The following is an 18972-nucleotide window of genomic DNA, read 5'->3' as shown; positions in this document are numbered from 1 at the left end:
TCTTAGCAATCTTATAAATATTTCATTCTCCTTCCTTCGTTTTAAGGCTCTTATAAAATTCTTTAAAAGCTTTAAAACGAACTTTACTCACATTTTTTTAAATTTTCTTCTTAGTCGTACAGTACCTCTTCCAACTTTCTTCATTGTTATACAAAAATATGGCTTTAAAGCAACTCTTCTTATATTTGATTTTGTCTTGTACACTATTATTCCACCATCAAGACTCCTTATCTCTTGGACTAGAACCTTTTGATTCTTCCAAAACTACTTTTGCAACCTTTCTTATCTTTTTAGCCATATCCTCCCACATGATGTTAGCACTTCCTTGAGATTTTTAAATTTCTTTATTCAAAAGATTTCGCTTGAAAATATCTTGCCTCTCACCTTTTAATTGTCACCACCTAATCTTTAGTGCTATTACTTGTTAACGTTTTTGAATTTTACTCATAATATACACATCAAGGACAAGGACCCTATGTTGTGTCGGTACAGCATTCCCCAAAATCACCTTGCAATTTTTACAGAGTCTTCTATCTGTGTTCTTAACCAAAAGAAAATCAATCTTTAACCTTGAGGCTCTACTTTTGTAAGTGATGATATGTTTATCTCTCTTCTTAAAACAAGTGTTGGCAATTTTAAAATCATACGCCAACAAAAAATCAAGAAGAGTTTGTTTTTCATCATTTAGCTCTCCAAAACCAAAACTACCATGCACCCATGCATACTAATCAACCTCTCTCTTGACATGCCCATTAAAGTCTCTTCCAATGAAAATCTTTTCACTCTATAATAGATGTTGAATCAACCCTTCCAAGTCCTCCAAAATAATTCCTTAACACTAGCATAAGCGCTAACAATATTAACAGTCTCACATCCAACTATCATTTTTAAGGAAATAATTATGTCTCTAATTCTACTAACTTCTATAATATTCTTCTTCCACTCCTTATCAATAATAATGCCTACTCTATTGTGTGTGCTTACTTTTTCTGTATACTAAAGTTTGAAACCTTGAATATCCTTAGCTTCTTCTCCACGCCATTTTGTTTCTTGCAAGCATAGGATATTGATTTTCCTTTAAATCATAACCCCTACAACCTTTACAGATTTACAATTCAATGTTCTAACATTCCAAGTACCAAATCTAATTTTGCTCTCATGGACTAACCTCTTTAACCACACACGTCCAAATGACGCGTTAGCCCTTGCTCATTTAACACCACATCCGATAATCAATGCAATGGCTCTAACTCATCACTATACTTGAGCCATGCAGCGTGTTACTTATGAGCAATAACCTAGCATTAGCATTATAATGTTTATTGTCTTTGTTTATGATAGATTCAACAAAGTTTTACGTTAACTATTAATGGCCTAACACAACTCTCCTCCTTTACCCAGTCTTGGGACTAGTTATAAATATAGGCGGAGTTGTAATGGAAATAAAAAGAAAGAAAGAAAGAAATCCAAATAGTATCTATAAATTATGTATAAAACTTGTCCTCGATCGAGTATTGCTTTAGATTAATTAATCAAAATTTCGTTAACTCAAGCATCTTTGTTTGGACAACAATAACTTGAACGAACTATATACATTACTAATATCCAACACAAAGCCAATAAACTCAAAGATCAAGATTTTATTAACTTGTGGAACATATACAAACAAATAGGTGCAATAATAATACATAATACAAGTAAGACTGCAAAACCATTTACATAATTTACAACAGATGATGGAGCACTTTTGTTTCTCGCTTGATGGTTGCATTTCAATGGAACGAAATCATTTTCCCTACTTGAAGTTTCCTGACTATTCTTGGAAGAAGAGAATGAAGCTTGGATAAATGGTATAATTAGTACAGGAAGAATCTAATGGAACATTGGTTTTGATGGAAAAGTCGTGATAAGGCTAGGAAGACAGCAAGTAGAGGAGGTGTTGAATAGTCATCATCACTCTGGCTCTGCATTAAACAGCCATGATTGTGTCTTCATACACAAAGAAGCGCCATTTTAAAGATGCGTATCTGGTGCTCATCCCCTTGGATGAGGACACAATCTGAATGTCTAGAACATATAATCAAAGAAAGAAGCAAAAAAGAGCTCATCGACACCCAGCACCTAAAAACAAAAAGAAAGAGGAAATAATTTAATTTTAGACTCCATTGCAAGCTAGAAATAGTTGTCACATGAACGTATGCACAACTGTGGTAAAATATCTTAAGACTTATCAATGGAGTTAGAGGTTCTGTGCATAGCACACTCCATATCCCCCCAGAGGCACTAACAATAATAAACCAAAAGCCGAGCTAACATTAATTAGTGTCTAGAGAAATTGTTAGCCTTCTAAATTATCTTACCTGTTACAAGCTGATATTTCTATTGCACCCTGATGCAGAAATTTAATTGCTTAACTCATGAAATCAAATAAGAAATATAACTTGAAAATAGACTAATAAAGGAAAGTGCATAAGCATTGGCATGAAATCCATTACAAGAAGCCGGCACTATTTATTAATCTAGGGCTATATGAACACTAAATACAGCTTTGTGAACAGTAAATAAGAGAGGAGCCATTAGAGAATAATAAATTAACTTACATCTTATTTTGTATTCTATAAGTGTACTTAGGTGAAAAACACTAATGATCGAACGAATTCCCCAAACTCAATAACCCCATTGCGCTTGAGATCGAACATATAAAAAATCTATTAAAAAGTCACAAGCATGGAGACATGGGTTAGACTGTTAGAATGGGACAGTACAAGTGCCAATCTTGACAAGTTATTAACTTTTACATAAGCTATTATGGCTATCATTGTCTTGTAGATGTTAGCTTATAAACACTACATAAAAGTAAACATTATAAACCACTTCAAATAATAAACTGAAGTCCTCAAGAACCTTATTAAGGTCAGGGGAAATCATTCGTGAACTCTAGAGCAAGGATCAAATTGATATACCCTATCAACAAACAAATTCCTTCTGTTTCTATCCTTGAAGAGTGCAAGCTAGAATTCTTCCTGGAGGTAAAAATAATATGTATAAGTTAGCTATTTAACATATATTAAAAATCAAGTTCACGTTATTTTACTGAAAGCAGAATGAAAACTGATGAGCACTTAACTAACCTTGTGAATAAGTCCATTTGGAATAACTGAGTTACTTGCTTTCCTAAAGAGCTCATGTAAGGCCTCTACATCACATATGGAAACTGAATAAGGAAAGATAGATGCAGTATTCTTTTAATCAGTTCATAATAGTAACATCTTCATGAGAAAGTGCATTGAATATTATTATTTCATAATTTAGATTTTCAGTCGTTGTTGCCCATAAGTGCATTGAGATACTAAATGATATAAATTGCAAGGAAACCTCTAAAATATTGATACCAATAGATTTTTTTGTTTTTGTTTTTTACCTTTACCTGTGTTCTTAGTTTCCAAACCCAAATTTTCTGAAGCCAAAATGCAATTAACAAAGGATCAGAAAAAAGAGTCAAGATCATAACAAAAGAGACAAAGTAAAGAAAAAAGGAAAAAAAAAAAGAAAATCACCAAACTTGGACATACCACTTCCTTAATGATGCAGCAGAAGGAAGGGGAAGATTCACCAAAAGTAGAGCAATGTCATCTTTTCCACCACAAACACAAGCATGGCTATTGAAAACACTTTCATCAAAGAGGTTTTACAATTTGGAGCATCGTAGGTTAGATCGTATAAAGAAAGAAATAAAGCACGTGCATTTCCTATTTTGCACGGCTATTGAGCACATTTCATTAGGCAGTAGAAATGCAAACTAAAATCACAATAAGCAAAAGCAGAAGATGAAGCAAAATTGAAATGAGCATATGTCTGAGAAAAGAGAGCGAAAGGGGACTTACTTTTAAATTGATGATGAAATTTGTTTGACAGATTCTTGAGGAGGATGAGCAGGTAATCAAAATTGAAACCAATCAAATGGATAGGCCAAAGCAAGAGTGAGGATCATGGAAAATCATCAACGGTGGCTGAGATTCATCAACTATCTTTGAGAGAACCGAGCAAGGAACGAAAACAATGATGAGGAGGGGAGTAGCTCAAGTTGCAGAGGCAACAGGCGAGTCTTTTGAATAAAGGGCAGCAGGGAAGAGGCAGCAAGGAAGAGAATCAAGATATTTGATCAGTGAGAGGAGAGACGCCGAGGTTCCTTCTTCGAGTGGACAGAATAGATAGAGCAATAACTTCTTTTTTTTTTTTTATATAACCTCTTCTTTTCACTCTCTCTCATACCTTTGACTTATTTTTTCCATCATATCACAAGCATATACACCAACTTGAAATTATTCACAACCTAAAAAAAAATGGAGGGAGTTTTAAAATTCAAAGAAGGAGCAGGCGGCAGTTTTTCTCAAGCCCTTCGCGCAGGCCAAGACAGAAGTTGGCACTGTTTATTAAGCTGGGGCTCTATAAACAGTAAATACGGCTCTGTGAACATTAAATAAAGAGAGGAGCCATTAGAGAACCTTTGCAATCCATGGCTTATACCATTTTTTCTTATATGATATACTCATTACCAAAAGGCCCTAAAACACCTATATTAAATTGAAATCTGGCAGCCAAAAACGCACGCATCATTCCTTCCCTTCTTCCCATTTTCAGTTTTTCTAGAACTAATGTGAGAGAGACCTCCATCAAACCTCTACTCTTCCCTATCCATTTCGTTCGTTTGCCGATGATCGTGGGTGCGTTCATTGCTATCGTTCGAGGTCTAGCTCGTTCGTTCTTCTATTCGTCCTCTATGGTTCATCATTGATCCTTACTCTTTCCTCTTCTCTTTGTGCTGTAGAGGCATTCAAATTTGCCTCTATTCTGTGTTTGTGTGCCGTCGTGGGTGAGTCGGGCCTTCTCCTCATCCCTCCATGTTTCACCGTCGCCACTGTGATTCCATTTCTCCTCTGTTTATGAGTTGTTGTGGGTTGTTGCTGTCAATCCTCTTCTTTGTTGTTCACTGTTCTGCATCGCCAGAGTCTCTTCTTCCCCTTCATTTCTTCTTTGTTTCTTGGTGAGTTCAACCTTCATTCCCCCTCTTATGTCAGTCTATGTGTATTTTGTGATCTTGGAAGTTGCTGAAAGTTTGTTTATTTTTATGTATCAATTGTTATATGTTTGTAAGGGAAATATTGATTTTCTAACAAGATTAAATTGAGATCTGAATGGATTTTTGATAAGTACACCTTTTTGGAAAGCATAATAAATTTCTAAATGTTTTAGAATTGTTGAACAAGAGATTGGAAGAGTAGAAGTGTGGTGCTATAGTTTGAATATTGATATCCACGAGGTATTTGTCAAAATGTGTAGAAGAGCCCAGATGGAGAGATCAAGCATATTTTATTGTATGAAGGAGCTTTGTATTATAAGTGAATATAGTGACACAAAGCGTTTGCTAACATGTGCGACAGAGGAATTTGATGGGAATAGAGTAATTAAATATATCTGTTATATGAATGACTGAAATTTGGGTTTAAATAGTTCAAGTTCTGCGTTGAAAACTTTGAAAACATTAAGATTGTTTGAATAGATAGACACACGGTGTGTGTATCTCCACACGCGGAAGCTTAGGTCACCGAAATGATCCTTTACTAGTGCCTAAAATGGAAGAATGATAGTTTTTCCTTTCGATTTTATAATATTAAGTTCAATGATTAGCTATGGTGATGTATATTAGTGATTAATGTCAATGTTGCTTTCTACATGAAAAAAGTGGGTTAAGCTATCTTTCTTTTAAAGTTTGTCATGCATTTGTAGTGGGGAGGATCTAGTGAGCTATTTAAATATAACCTTTATAGCTTGTTTGGTTTGATGCAGTGTAAGAAGATTACCTGTAATCGTGATGCATTACATGATTTCAGCTGTTTGGCTGGCACCAGATAATGTAAAAGGCATTACATTATACACTGTAAAGAGGATTACATCAATAACCCTATGGAATCCCCATTACAACCACATTTTATATCAAAATATCCTTCCTCATATAACATACTAAACAAACATATGTAATCCTTATTACATTACATTTCATTCCTTAACATTACATTACATTTCCTTTGATTCTTTGAACCAAACGGGCTATTAATAATTTAAGAAGTTTGGGTTGTTGAATATCTCTTGACAATATATGAGGTAGAGTTACCATTAAAGAAAGTTATTTGTTCTTCTTGTCTAGGTGATAGAGTAGTTAAAGGGCAATTCAGAGTTGTATAGAGGGGATATATTGTTGTCTTGGAGTTTATCAGGTAAGTGAATAGCGTTCCAATAGCTCGTTAGCAAATTTATTTTCATAAACATATTGATTCGCCATATTATTGTGTCCTCTATTTTATTTATATAATTATTTTTATTCTGCAAGAATAATGATAAAGTATTTTACTTTAATCATTTAGTCATTTATTTATTCATTTATTTTTATGGTTCATAATGTTAATTTTATTATCAATTCTCATACATGAAAATATTTTCATTATATTTTATTTTATAGAAATAGTTGAATTCATTTTTCAATTGAATATCTAAAAGTGTCTCCTCTATTAGAAATGTTGAAAATGAAAGATATATTGATTTTATCGATCCATGCATGTTTTATTTTAAAATGTGGGATTGAATTGAATCAGAACACTGATTGATAACGATAGTCCTATTAGTTTTTAGTGCGCTATGGTACACTTAGCTAATAAAGTGCTTATAGAAGGTGCTAGTCTCATGCGCAGGTCAACGCACATGGAATAGAGGGATGAATATTTTTAAGCATCATGCTCATGTTTGTTTCGTGACTCTTGTCATGCTTGTTATTTGTGGCCTCCTGCAATGCTTGTCTCGTGGTTTTTAAGTCATGATTGTTAGTTACTTATTTTTGTGAACTGTGTGTTTACGTTCATTAGTTATTTACTCTTGTGGACTTTGTATCCACTCTTGTTAATCGTTTTAATTAAGTCCTACAAAGTATGAAAACTTGAAACTTATTGTCTTTTAAATTGGTCATGCTAAACAAGCTATTTGCTTGACTGTGCATAGATTTCTCTTTTTGTAAAATGAATTATATAATTCAGTTGTTTAAGGCAAAAGTCATAATTTGGAAGTTGGACTTGATGTTTTTTTTCCCTTAGTCAAATTGGTTTTTATTTGATTTACATATGTTTATAAGAATATTTGAACAATGCAACTTGTTTTACTTTTATTATGATAATGATTATTATTGTGAAATTTATAATTTCTTTATAAATATTGTCTTCCTCTACTTTTTTTAAATCTAAATTGGAGCATGATGATGACACAAATGGGTTAGAATTTATGAGTTAAATTAATTTTTGTTTAAATTGGTTGCTATTGAATAATTGGTTAGGATGAAATTGGAAGAAGAGAGCTTAGATATGGAACTTAAAGATTGATGCTTATAAGATGTTTGTTAAAATGTTTGTTAGAGGAAGTGATTGATTGTGTATTTCCTAAAATTTCATTAAATTCCTTGAAAAACATAATTAGTTTGGATGCTATTATCTTGAGAATTGATCTTAGTATTGTGTACAAATTTTGATTATGAAAGTGATATGTTATTAGTTCAAGTCTTTGGAGCTATGGCTTTGGAAGGATTTTTATGTGTAAGGTCTTGATATTAAAAAATTTCAACTCTATTATGCCTAAATTGTGATATCAGCAATGTTGGAAGGAAATTATTGAATTTATTGATAGTTATTTCAAGTCTTAAAATGATTTTTAGGGTATTTGGAAAAGTAGAAATGTGATTGGAGTTAACAGGCGATATATAAAATAGGGTCATTGTTAAAGAGTGTTGTTGTTTTGTTTTTTTCCTTAGACAGTAGAGTAGCTAAAGGCTTTTGAAAGGTGCTTAGCAGGAAAATCCATTATTTTTGGAGCTTATCGGGTAAGTGGATAGCGTCCCAACTGATATTTTAATAAAATTTTTTATTGAAATATTACATTTTTATACAAATCTTTTTTACAGCAACAAATGTGATTATTGGATATTGTTAATTAAAGTACTTTAGTTTTGTGAAGTTATCTTTACTAGATTTGATAATTTTAGTTTATTAGTAAATACAAGTTTGGATTTTAATTATGAAATTTTCATTCTAGAAATTATTGAATTGCTACGAAAAACAATTCATATGAGTTTGATATTAGAAATGAAAATTTTATGTAATAGTGATCATATTCTCGCATGTTTGAAATTGGTTTGAAAATAAATTTCAAGGGGGCTTTATACAGAACACTAGTTACTAACGGTAGTTTCGTTAGCCCTTGGAGCACCATGATATACCTAGCTAGCAGGGTGTTTATAGGAGGTGCTAGTCCCGTGCGATGGCCAACGCACGTGGAACGAAGGGATGGTTATTCGTGAGCATGGTACTCACGTTTGTTTTGTGGCTTCGACTGCATTTGGTTACTTACTCTCGTGGACTGTGTGTCCACGTTTATTTTCGTGGCATAAGCCGCGTTTGGTTATTTGCCTTCGTGGACTGTATGTCCACATTTGTGAACTGTTCTGATAAATCCCCAGAAATTTAAATTTTTATTTAATTGATGATTTCACATTCTAATGGTTTTCAATTAGCAAACGTTGTTATTTTCATGTATATATTTAATTAATTATTTTAATTTGTCAATATCAAATGTTAAAGCTATTTTTTTATTATAGATTTAAATGTTATTGTTATGAAGTTCTTTAAAATTTCTATTTCGAGTTTACAACTTTGTTACATTAAATTGTTTTTTTCATTTAATTTATGTAATGGTCATATTTTATTTATTTTGTTACATTAGATTGGGATGTTATTCACTAGAAAATATTTTTGGTCTCAGATAGCTTGTATCTTTATCAAATCATTCAAGGGATTTTGCTCCTGAATTGAAGATATGATGCCATTTTGGTTAATCTCTATTTTTTTATGTACAATTTTAATCTATATATTGTACTTTTATAAATAATGTTATAGGTGCTGTACATAGGCTATGTAAAGGTTTTTATTTTATTTTATCTACTGCTGAAAGGAGTTAAGCTCCTAAATGTTATAATATTTCTTTAAAAAAATTGTATTATAGAACTTTAGGGAAATCCTATTCTCAAGCGAGATTATGTCAAAATTTTTACAAAAATATTAAGGCTTTATTTAAATGAAAAGTTATTTTTAAAATAGAAATTTATTGAATTAGGCTTATGGGATGTGTGTTTAGATGCATACCGTGCTGGTCACTCCCATATTTTGGGATGTGACATTTTTAATTAGTTTGCTAGTATAAAATTCTCAAATGTTATTAAGACGTTAAAACTCACTTGTTACTTCTTACAATTTTTTCAAGTGAGAGTTCTGGTAGAGTACAAAGGAAGATATTGGAAAATTGAGCTTGTGTGCTCAATAGTCTTTTGGTTTAGCATATGTTTTGTTTTTTTAGTTAGTTGCCATGACCTAGGATATTATAAATTTATTTAGAATCTGGGAACCTAACATTTTAAATTGTTGATTTTTGTTTGGGCTATGTATTTAGTCATGTGGAATTGGACTCAACTCTAACTTTATTGTTTGAATTATTGGATCGATATGAATGTTGTTGGCTTCTTTCTATTAGGGAATTTTAGGCCATATGCTCTAGATCGAATCATTTGCGTTTTAGGGAATCCCATTGTTTTAAGTTGTGCAAATTTCATTAAAATATTTTGAAAAAATGTGTTGATATTTTGGGATGTTACACAAAGGAGAATTAAGCATGAAATGGATGGCAAAATCAACTCAAATATCAAATTGCCATTTCAAGCATGACTCCAAAACAAATCAAGCATGATTTAGGTATGGTTTTAAATGCTTAATTAATTTGTATGAACAATGCATGTGTTGTTTTAGACATGAATAATTTTGGGATTAAGCATGAATTGACATTTAGAGTGGTTTGGAACTAGTTCAAGCGTATCTTCTTATATATCTATCCCACTTCACATTCTCTAAAATTTGCTTGTTTTTCAATGGTCTTATATCTGTCCGTTATACTCTCTCTAAACTCCCACTTGCTATCTGAGCATTTCAATTACTTTTTGACTCTAAAAAATCATTACCTATTACTTCTAAACCATTATCTTCTACTAAGATTCACTCTAAACCTCCAAAAGTCCTAGACCTAACCAGATTATCTAAGAACTCATCTATGACTAGAAATGGCAAGAACAAAGCACACAGGTAGAAGTAAGGGTGAGGAATCTTCTAAGAAGAGAAAGAGGACTGAAGAGATGATAAAAGGGCTAGAAATTCATCCTTATAGCTTGTGAAAAAAAAGCCAAGATGCATAGAAAAGGCAAGGAAGTTGTGACAGAGCATGAGATTGAGGGCCAAGAGCTTGAAGATGATGTCATTTGGGCTAGAATTGGTCTAAAGTTGGCCAAGGATGGGAGCAATTTTCATCCAAGAGAGATGACAGATGCTCCATCTGTAAATGGGCAGCTTATCATGTAATGTCTGCCTTGACATTATTAAAACACTTCACACAACACTATTATGATAATTAGGATTATGTAAATCTTTATATTGAGTTACCATAATAGAAAAGGTTTAAATTCAAAAGTAGCTAAAAATTGGGATCCATGGAAAGCCCATTAGAAATTGTGTTTGAGCTCGAACAAGAGTTTAAATTATCATAAAAGAAGATATGGAAGCGTGGCAAGGGAAAAACAACTAAAGGTTATCAGCTAGGGCATATTAGGCATTTTGCCCAAATTGCTCCATCCATCGCAGCACAAATGTCATCTAGCGTAGCAGATGGCATAGGAGGAGAATCCGCTAGCTATACCATGTGCTACAGCGTCCCTTGCTATAAACCAAGAGGATATCAACTAGGGCAAATTAGGCATTCTGCCCAAATTGCTTCATCTGCCGCAGTGCATGTGTCATCCACCACAACTAAGATGGCATAAGAGGAAAGTCCCTCATGTTGTAGTGTGCACTGTAGTGCCCCCTGCTATCATAATAGCACCGAGCTATGATGCCAACTCTCCAAGACCAACATCTAAAGTGCACTGTCATGACAACATTGAGTTATGATGATAACTCTCCATCTAATTTGGGCGATTCAACTGTCTATAGATAGCTAATTAAGCCGTTTAACTATAGAAATCAGTTTCACAGCAAAATATATTATTGTTTATAAATTGGATACCTGGGGGTAAAATGTCACATTTTCCCTTCAAAACATGCACAAAGGTATCAAAAACCACAAATCAAGTACCAATAGCATAAGGCTGTTTTAAAACCCGGACCAGACAGTGAACCGGAAATGTCAATGGGTCACGGGTCTTATGGTTCAACCGGTCAGACCGGTGGTTGGACCGGTGACCAAATAATTAAATAAAAAATTTTATATATATATATATAAAAGAAACAAGCTAATAAAAATACAACACTAGATTCTTAAATGCATCAGGATTTAGGCATAATCACTTGAAAAAAATAAAACTTCTATTTGCAATAAACAACTCTTAGACAATATAAAAAATAGATTCATCTTCATCCATTTAGCAATCCTTCATTTTGCAATAAACAACTCAGATAATAAAAAGCAAGCTCATCTATTAGCATTTATTCTACTCCACTTAGAACCATGGAGATTACATTAAATTGGGTAGAGATATAAATGAGGGAGAAAGAAAATCTCACCAGGACTGAGAGAGAGAGAGAGAGAGCAATCGATGAAGAAGATGAAGAATCAAGAAAGGGTTCGAGCTCGACACCATCTGACTGTCTTCAACAACTGGATGCCTATACTAGAGTTAACCAAGAACACGAAGTCACAAACCAAAATGAAGAAAGTGAAGTGAAGATGAAGAATAAAGAAGCATATGAAGTTTGAGATGGCTAAAGCTGAATGGTGAAGACAATGAAGGGTGAACATAGAACCCAAATGGTTGAGAAGGCGAGTCCAAGATGGCTGAACGGTGAAGACAGAGCCCAGAATAAAGCCCAGATGGCTGAGATTTGAGAAGGTGGTGAGAATGAGTGCGTACATCGTGTGAGACAGGGTGAGGAGAAGGGTTTTTTATTTTTAAAAATACCAATTTTGTCTTTTTTTTTGACCCGCTATTGACCTGTAAAACCCGCTCCGGGTTCCGAGTTTTTCCTGGGTTTTTAAAAACCATCCGGTTCTAGGCGAGCCAACCCGGGCCAACTGCTAATCCGGGTTAATTGGTTGAACCAGCCCGTTTTCTTTAGCGGGCAACGGTTTGATCGGTCCGACTGTTCGGGTCGGTCCGGGTCTTAAAACATTGGCATAAGGGCCACTTAAATCATCTTATATGAACCACAATGCACCTAATATAACAAATAAATAAATATACATATAACTCAAATGCAATATGGCCATTAAGCCATGAATCAACATTAATCAAGGGCTGTAAATGTAAATTTGTCTTAATATCTCTATGGCTAATAATAATTACATTCACATTAATATGCATGCTTACATTAATATTTTAGCCTCACATAAATTTTCATATATTTACATTAATCTAGGTTGAAATATAATAAAATAACAACATAAACTTCATACAAGTGTAACCAAAAGAATGCATGTCCTAAGGTTGGCAATATAATATATATATATATATATTCATCAAGTACAACTAAAGGAGAGGTTATACTACTAATAGCACTTCTATTCTTTGGCATCATCCTTCCCTCTGCCCTTAGCAAAGTCATCACCTATAATATCATAACCACAAGGGTAAAAATAATGTCTCAGTAACTAAATAATCTAAGCTATTTACAAGTATGTTAGGAAAGTACATGAGCATGTGAAGTGGCAAGTAAAACAAGTTGTCAAAAATCATATGAAACATATTTCACAATTAAACAATGCATGATTGAACAATCAGCCTTATTTTATCTTTATTTTCTTTGACTAAATTTGTGGGCTAACACTTTATCAAGACCAAGTTTATGTGACTAAACTGGCTTCAGCTCACTAATAATGGGAGGCAGTAGGCTGAAGGTGCCTTTGCCCATTCTCATACCATAGATTCCCTCTTTTCCAAATATCCAGGGTGTCATATGCTTAATCTATCACAATGATAGTACTATGACTTTCAAAGAAAAAAGATTGACCACCAAGGCCTTCAAGATGCTAGTTAGTACCATATAGATTTCATACAATACTAGCCTTCTAGGGTGAACTCCCATCATCTCACAATAATCATGCTCATACAATGTATCACTGCAATCATAGTTACATCATATCATAATTAGTTTCAAAAGAATCACTAGCATTTCTAATTTATAACTGATTTTGTGTGTGTGTGTGTGAGAGAGAGAGAGAGAGAGAGAGAGAGAGAGAGAGAAGGTTTTCAGCATAAAAACATTTCTTCAAATATATTCCACTTCACATAGACTTTCAAATCTCAAATAAACATTCATATGAATGCATTGCTAATTTTTTTTTTAAATAGTCTAATTTCACAAACTCACAACCATCCAAACAACAAGTAAAAAAATTAGACTATCAATTTATCTCAACTCTTTTATTATAAAAAGGATTACCATGGTAATTATCTAATCCCTTAGCCTCTACTAGCTTAAAAAGGTCCGAACAGTAATTAATCTATAAGATTAAATATTAATTATCAATTTTCAACTCTAATAAACACCCCTTTTGGCTAAAATAGAGTACCCACACTTTCAAAAATTCATCTTTAGCCTAACCAACACTCCTATCACATTTCATTAACTCCATTTAACATCTATAAACTTAGATAATATTAAATTACAGCCCACATTACTCTCAAGCATCCAATTGAAGCTTAGGGTTTGTACAAACCTTAGTCATGTGTGGTGGAGTTCTATCCATCACAACTGCAAGATCCCGTCTAGTGTACTAGAATCTTCTAACTCCTTTGTTCAAATCGCCTGATTCTTCTTCCCCTGCTTCTGTTCACATTACCAAAATCTTCATCGCCCTTGTTCTGCATTAATTGTTCTTGACTTGATTTGGCGTGCAAGTTCAAACTTCCTTCCTTCTCTTCTCTTGCTGTGTGCGCGTCTTTTTGAGTGAATGGATATAAATATAATTATTCTCCTTTGTTTAGCTACTGCATGTGAAGTAGGATAGAAATAGGACTTTAGTGAAAACTGAGATTGGCAAGACAAGGAGTTTGTTTTAGAAAGGTATTGCTATTCTATATATTTTTATTCGATAAAGGAGAAAGGAAGATTTTTAGTTTTATTTGAAGGGTTTTTCTTTTATAATGGCATGTTTGGGAATTATTGGCAAATTTATATAAATGTTTATGAATTTAGATTTGAAGAATATGAAACTTCTTGATATACTTCGAATTATGATGCCTGCAAGGTATTTATTAAAATGTGTAGAAAAGTTGAAATGGAATAATGAAATTCAATATATATTAAGGATTGAAATTTAAATTTAGGATTTTGTTTTGCTCTTGTACAAAATTGAATCTCCTTATAAAATTGAATCTAGGAAATCTTATAGTAAACATGTTGATATATGGTTGGCAATTTATAAATTATGGCACTTGTATGATTTGATTTTAAAATGTATATAAGGTGTATGACGAAATGTGGGACGAGAAACTCTTTTTGTTTAACTTGTTAGTGAGCCCAAAAATGTATATAGCAAAAGGTGATTGAAAGAATTGAATATCAAGGCACGGGCATTAGCTTCTCTACTTCAACTTCATAAATGAGTCCCTTTTGTTGTCTTCACATCAAGTGTTCATTATAATCATCAGCATTTCCATTAAGACTTGTTTCTCGTTAATCAAAACATTGGACACTTTGCCCAATGTTCATCTTTGGCGAGGATACTGAGTTTTCTAAAAAAGATGGAGGAAAAAGGTTTTTTGGTTAGGTTATGTGCTTTGAATTTAAAGCAAAAACATATTAAATGTTCTAACATTATTACCGTTAAAACAAAATTTTGAAAAATTTGATGAAATTTCAAAATATATCACTTTGAGAAATTTTTTTGGATCTGATTAAACTTTATAAAGCATAATCCAAAGGTCAAAAGATGTTAATCTGAACATGAACAAGTTTATAATCAATAAGGAATAAGTTCAGATTAATTTAGAAAGATTATCAGAGTGAAAACCTGAAATTATAAGATAATCTGATGAACCTGGCTTTATTGAAAATTTTTGAAATATCAGAGGAAAATTCGAAACATATATGTGTGTGTGTGTGTGTGTGTGTGTGTGTGTGTGTGTATAAAGCTAATTGAGAATACTTCAGAAACTTGTTGGAGAAAGATCGAAATATCAGCTTAAGTTTCAAAGCAAAGAGAATATTTTGAAATATTGATAAAAAAAATCAGAAGACTGAGGTGAGGTGTACACAGAAGCTAGATGAGAACTTTCGAAATACTTAAAGCGGTTTTAAATAAATTGAGCTTAAAATTTAAAATTTTTTGAATAAATTTCGAAAAATGTAGATGATATATCAGATGACACAGATATTTCAAATAAATTTCAGGCAATGTTTTGAAATGTTTTAAATGAAGCATAGAAATTTCAAAACATTAGCACAAATTTAGAAAAAATGGAGAAGTTAGCACGAGAAAAGTGACTTTCAAAATTTTAGGAGAAAACTCAAGTTTTGAAGTTTTGCATAACAAGAAATTTCAAAATATTTGGAAAACTTTGACAAAAAGAAAACTGAATGTTTTAAGCCGTCAAACTTAATAACTTACCATTTCCTGAGTAAATTGAACATGTTAAATATAAAATATTTTCTAACTTTGTCATGATCAAAACCAAGACAGCACATTTGTACATAATTAAATAGCTAAGTACGGGCAATGAATCATTGACTAAATTTTAATATAGAAGTTATTCAATTTTTTTATGATTACAAGTTTGGATTAAGGAGTCAATTTGAGTCTAAGAATAACAACCTCAATAACCCAAAAAAAAAAATCATTTTAAAAAATTTATAAAATATATTAAATATTAATGAATTATTGAAGTTTTAAGTCATTTTACACTAAAATACCATCTATTTGAATACATTGTTACAGATTTTTTTAAACAAATTTTAAAAATATTTATATTGACATATTTTTATTATTTTTAATTTATAAAATATCATAAAATAATATTTAAAATATATTTTAATATTAATTTTTAGATTTTATGATCCATACATGTTTTTAAAAATTTTGAGTTTTCTACATCATTAAAGTATTCAAAAAAATATTTTATATTTTTGATAAAATAAATATAATATATTTTAAAGTAAAAAAATTAAATTAACATTAATTTAAAAATGAAAAAAATTGATAATTCATATATTTAGGCTCACTTGAAGATCCATGAGGTTCGGGCTGGGCTTGTCATTAAAGTTTGGGCTTATTGGTTTGGGCTTATTCAGATTGAGTCCAACTTAGTCCACCTCACTTGAATTACCAACCATAATCATAATTTTTTTGAACATATTTAAAAATAAATGGGCCAATGTTGGGGATGGGAAAAACTATGGGAATCTAAAATATTAAAAAAAATATAAGAATTAATAACAAAATATAATAATATAGAAATTAATAGTTATATTTTTCCTTAAATATTTAAAGTTTAAATTGTATTTCCTTTCATAGATAACGCCTCATGGGCTAACCTTTGAGTCAATTACCTATAGGTTCATCTATATTCAGGGTTTTAGCCGATTTGACATAGTGAAAGAATAATTGATAGTTTACACTTTATGGTAAAAGTTAAAGGACCCAGTAGCAACTATATTTTTCATTAAGGATCATATAAATCTAAAATATATAATGTATGATTACTTGTTTTAAAAAATAAAGTCATTTTGGGTATATTTCTTAATTATATAATACAAAGAGAAAATATAATTTTTTGTCATTGTACTTTTTTTTCATTATTTGAGGTTCTCTAAGGTCTCTAGAGAAACTTAAAATAATAAAAAATAAAAATGCAAGAACCAAAAAACAAAACAAAAACTAATAAAAAATACGAGTAAAGTAAAGAGACTCAAAATTATGTTTTTCCTAGTATAAAATATCAGAAAAAATTATAACCTTTAGCTCCTAATTTTTTAAATTGTCAATTTAGTATTTGAAATTTGACATATAATAACCCAATTCTTATAAAACGATAACAATAATTATTTTAATTCAAATTGCAGGAAATAAATTGATAATTAAAAAATTTAAGAGCTAAAATTTATATTCTTCATTATTTTTAATATCTAAATTCATGTATAAGTATTTTTTGTTCAGTATTAGAATGCTTGTTACTTTAAAAGATAGGCAAATTAAAATTAACTCCTCCATTCAAAAATATAATGAATTGTTTTTTTCAATATGATATTAAAAATTATAAGACATTTTGTGCATTTAAAGGACAATTAATGATGTTTTTTTTTTCAAATATCCTAAATTAGAGGTGTAACTAATAAATTTTTTTAATTAAAACACTTTATTAAATAAATGTAAACATGAAACACGTGAAATTTTAAAGACAATTAACTAACCTGTTAAGAGCGAATTCAATTAAAATCATTTTATAACATTGATTGGAAGGAAATACGTTTTCATCTACACTTTTGGTCCTTGCAATTTCTTGTGTTTTGCTATAAGTTTTTATATATATATATATATATATTTTGTGTTTTATGTTCTAATACTTTCATTTTTTAGTGTTTCAAATTTCTAAATAAATTAAGTGTAGGGACTTTAGAGGGATTTAGAATACCAAAAAATGAAAATATAGGGACTTAAAATAAAAAAAAAATTATAGAGACTTATAGCAAAATAAGAGTAAAGTGTATGAATTAAAAGTTAGGTTTTTTCATATAATTTATTCTTCTATATGTTCCTAAACCTACACACACGAGCACATACACTATACCTGGCGGAGAATGCAATGGCATCGACGATGAGTTCTATTCGCTCCTGCCTTTCCTTACTGATCCTATTCCTTTCCTTCAATCCCACAACATCGATCAACCATCTCATTCAAGAAACCTGCAAGAAAAGTTCGGAGTCTGATCCAAACATAAGCCTCGACTTTTGCATTTCTTCTTTAGAATCTGATCCCAGAAGCCACAACATCAAATTAAGCCTCACGGATCTTGGCCTTATCTAACCAGAACCAACGTCAAGAAACTAGGGTTTACATTGAACAACTCTTGAAGAAGACGAACAAGAAGGACACGAAGGGATCGAAAGATCGGTATATCAGAGAATGCTTGAAGGATTGCTTGGGACTGGATTCAGATGCCATCACGACTGTTGAAGAAGCCATTGGAGATTACAAGTGAAAGCGTTAAGTAGATTCGAATGTCAAGATAAGTTCTATTCTTGATGCGTCTTCCACCTGTGAAGATGGTTCGAGGGAAAGAGAGGAGTGGTTTCACCATTAACGAAGAGAAACAATGATACTTTTCAGTTGTTCGCCGTAGCTCTCTCCATCATTGAAATGGTTCGCCGATGAAATTATTTTACAGCGACCTCGTTGATCTATAGATAATACATGATATAGTAATTTGTTCATGGATTAGGCCTCTAACACCTCTTATAGTCTCTAATGCTTTTTGTAATGTATCAGCACAATTATTTTTCTTTTCTTGTTTCTGTGTTGATCATTAGGATGCTATATTGTTCACACAAACCTGCGTATAAGAGCCCATTGTTGGAATAATTGTCCTGTCATATGCAGGATTGAATACAACGATATATTTCATATTTATAAGTTACTTTTATTTTACTATAATCAAGAAAAATCTTAAATTTCATTAATTCTATTTTAAAATTTAACAAATATAATTTCTATCTTTGCCCCTAATAAAGGCAAAAATATTTATTTTTAATAATTTTTTCTAACATGTAATAAGTGTTAAAAAAACAGTATAATTCCTTATAAATAAGATTAAAATTAATTTTTCTCTTGACCCTATAAGTGGGACC

The 18972-nt window shown here is 31.6% G+C and overlaps 1 long non-coding RNA gene across 1 annotated transcript; it reads right to left on the bottom strand.

Annotated features, from left to right (window-relative positions):
• Positions 1 to 1660: 1660 nt before the first annotated feature.
• On the bottom strand, positions 1661 to 3632 carry LOC129315375 (uncharacterized). The gene is made up of 3 exons (XR_008594469.1): positions 3132 to 3632; positions 2964 to 3023; positions 1661 to 2121 (listed from the first exon to the last, which is right to left on the bottom strand). It is a non-coding gene; the product is annotated as an uncharacterized LOC129315375 (long non-coding RNA).
• Positions 3633 to 18972: the final 15340 nt, after the last annotated feature.

Source organism: Prosopis cineraria, unplaced genomic scaffold (genome assembly GCF_029017545.1).
Source record: "Prosopis cineraria cultivar Desert tree isolate PC_DT_omini unplaced genomic scaffold, ASM2901754v1 PC7, whole genome shotgun sequence".
NCBI lineage: Eukaryota > Viridiplantae > Streptophyta > Magnoliopsida > Fabales > Fabaceae > Prosopis > Prosopis cineraria.
This window is presented reverse-complemented; position numbering and strand designations above follow the sequence as displayed.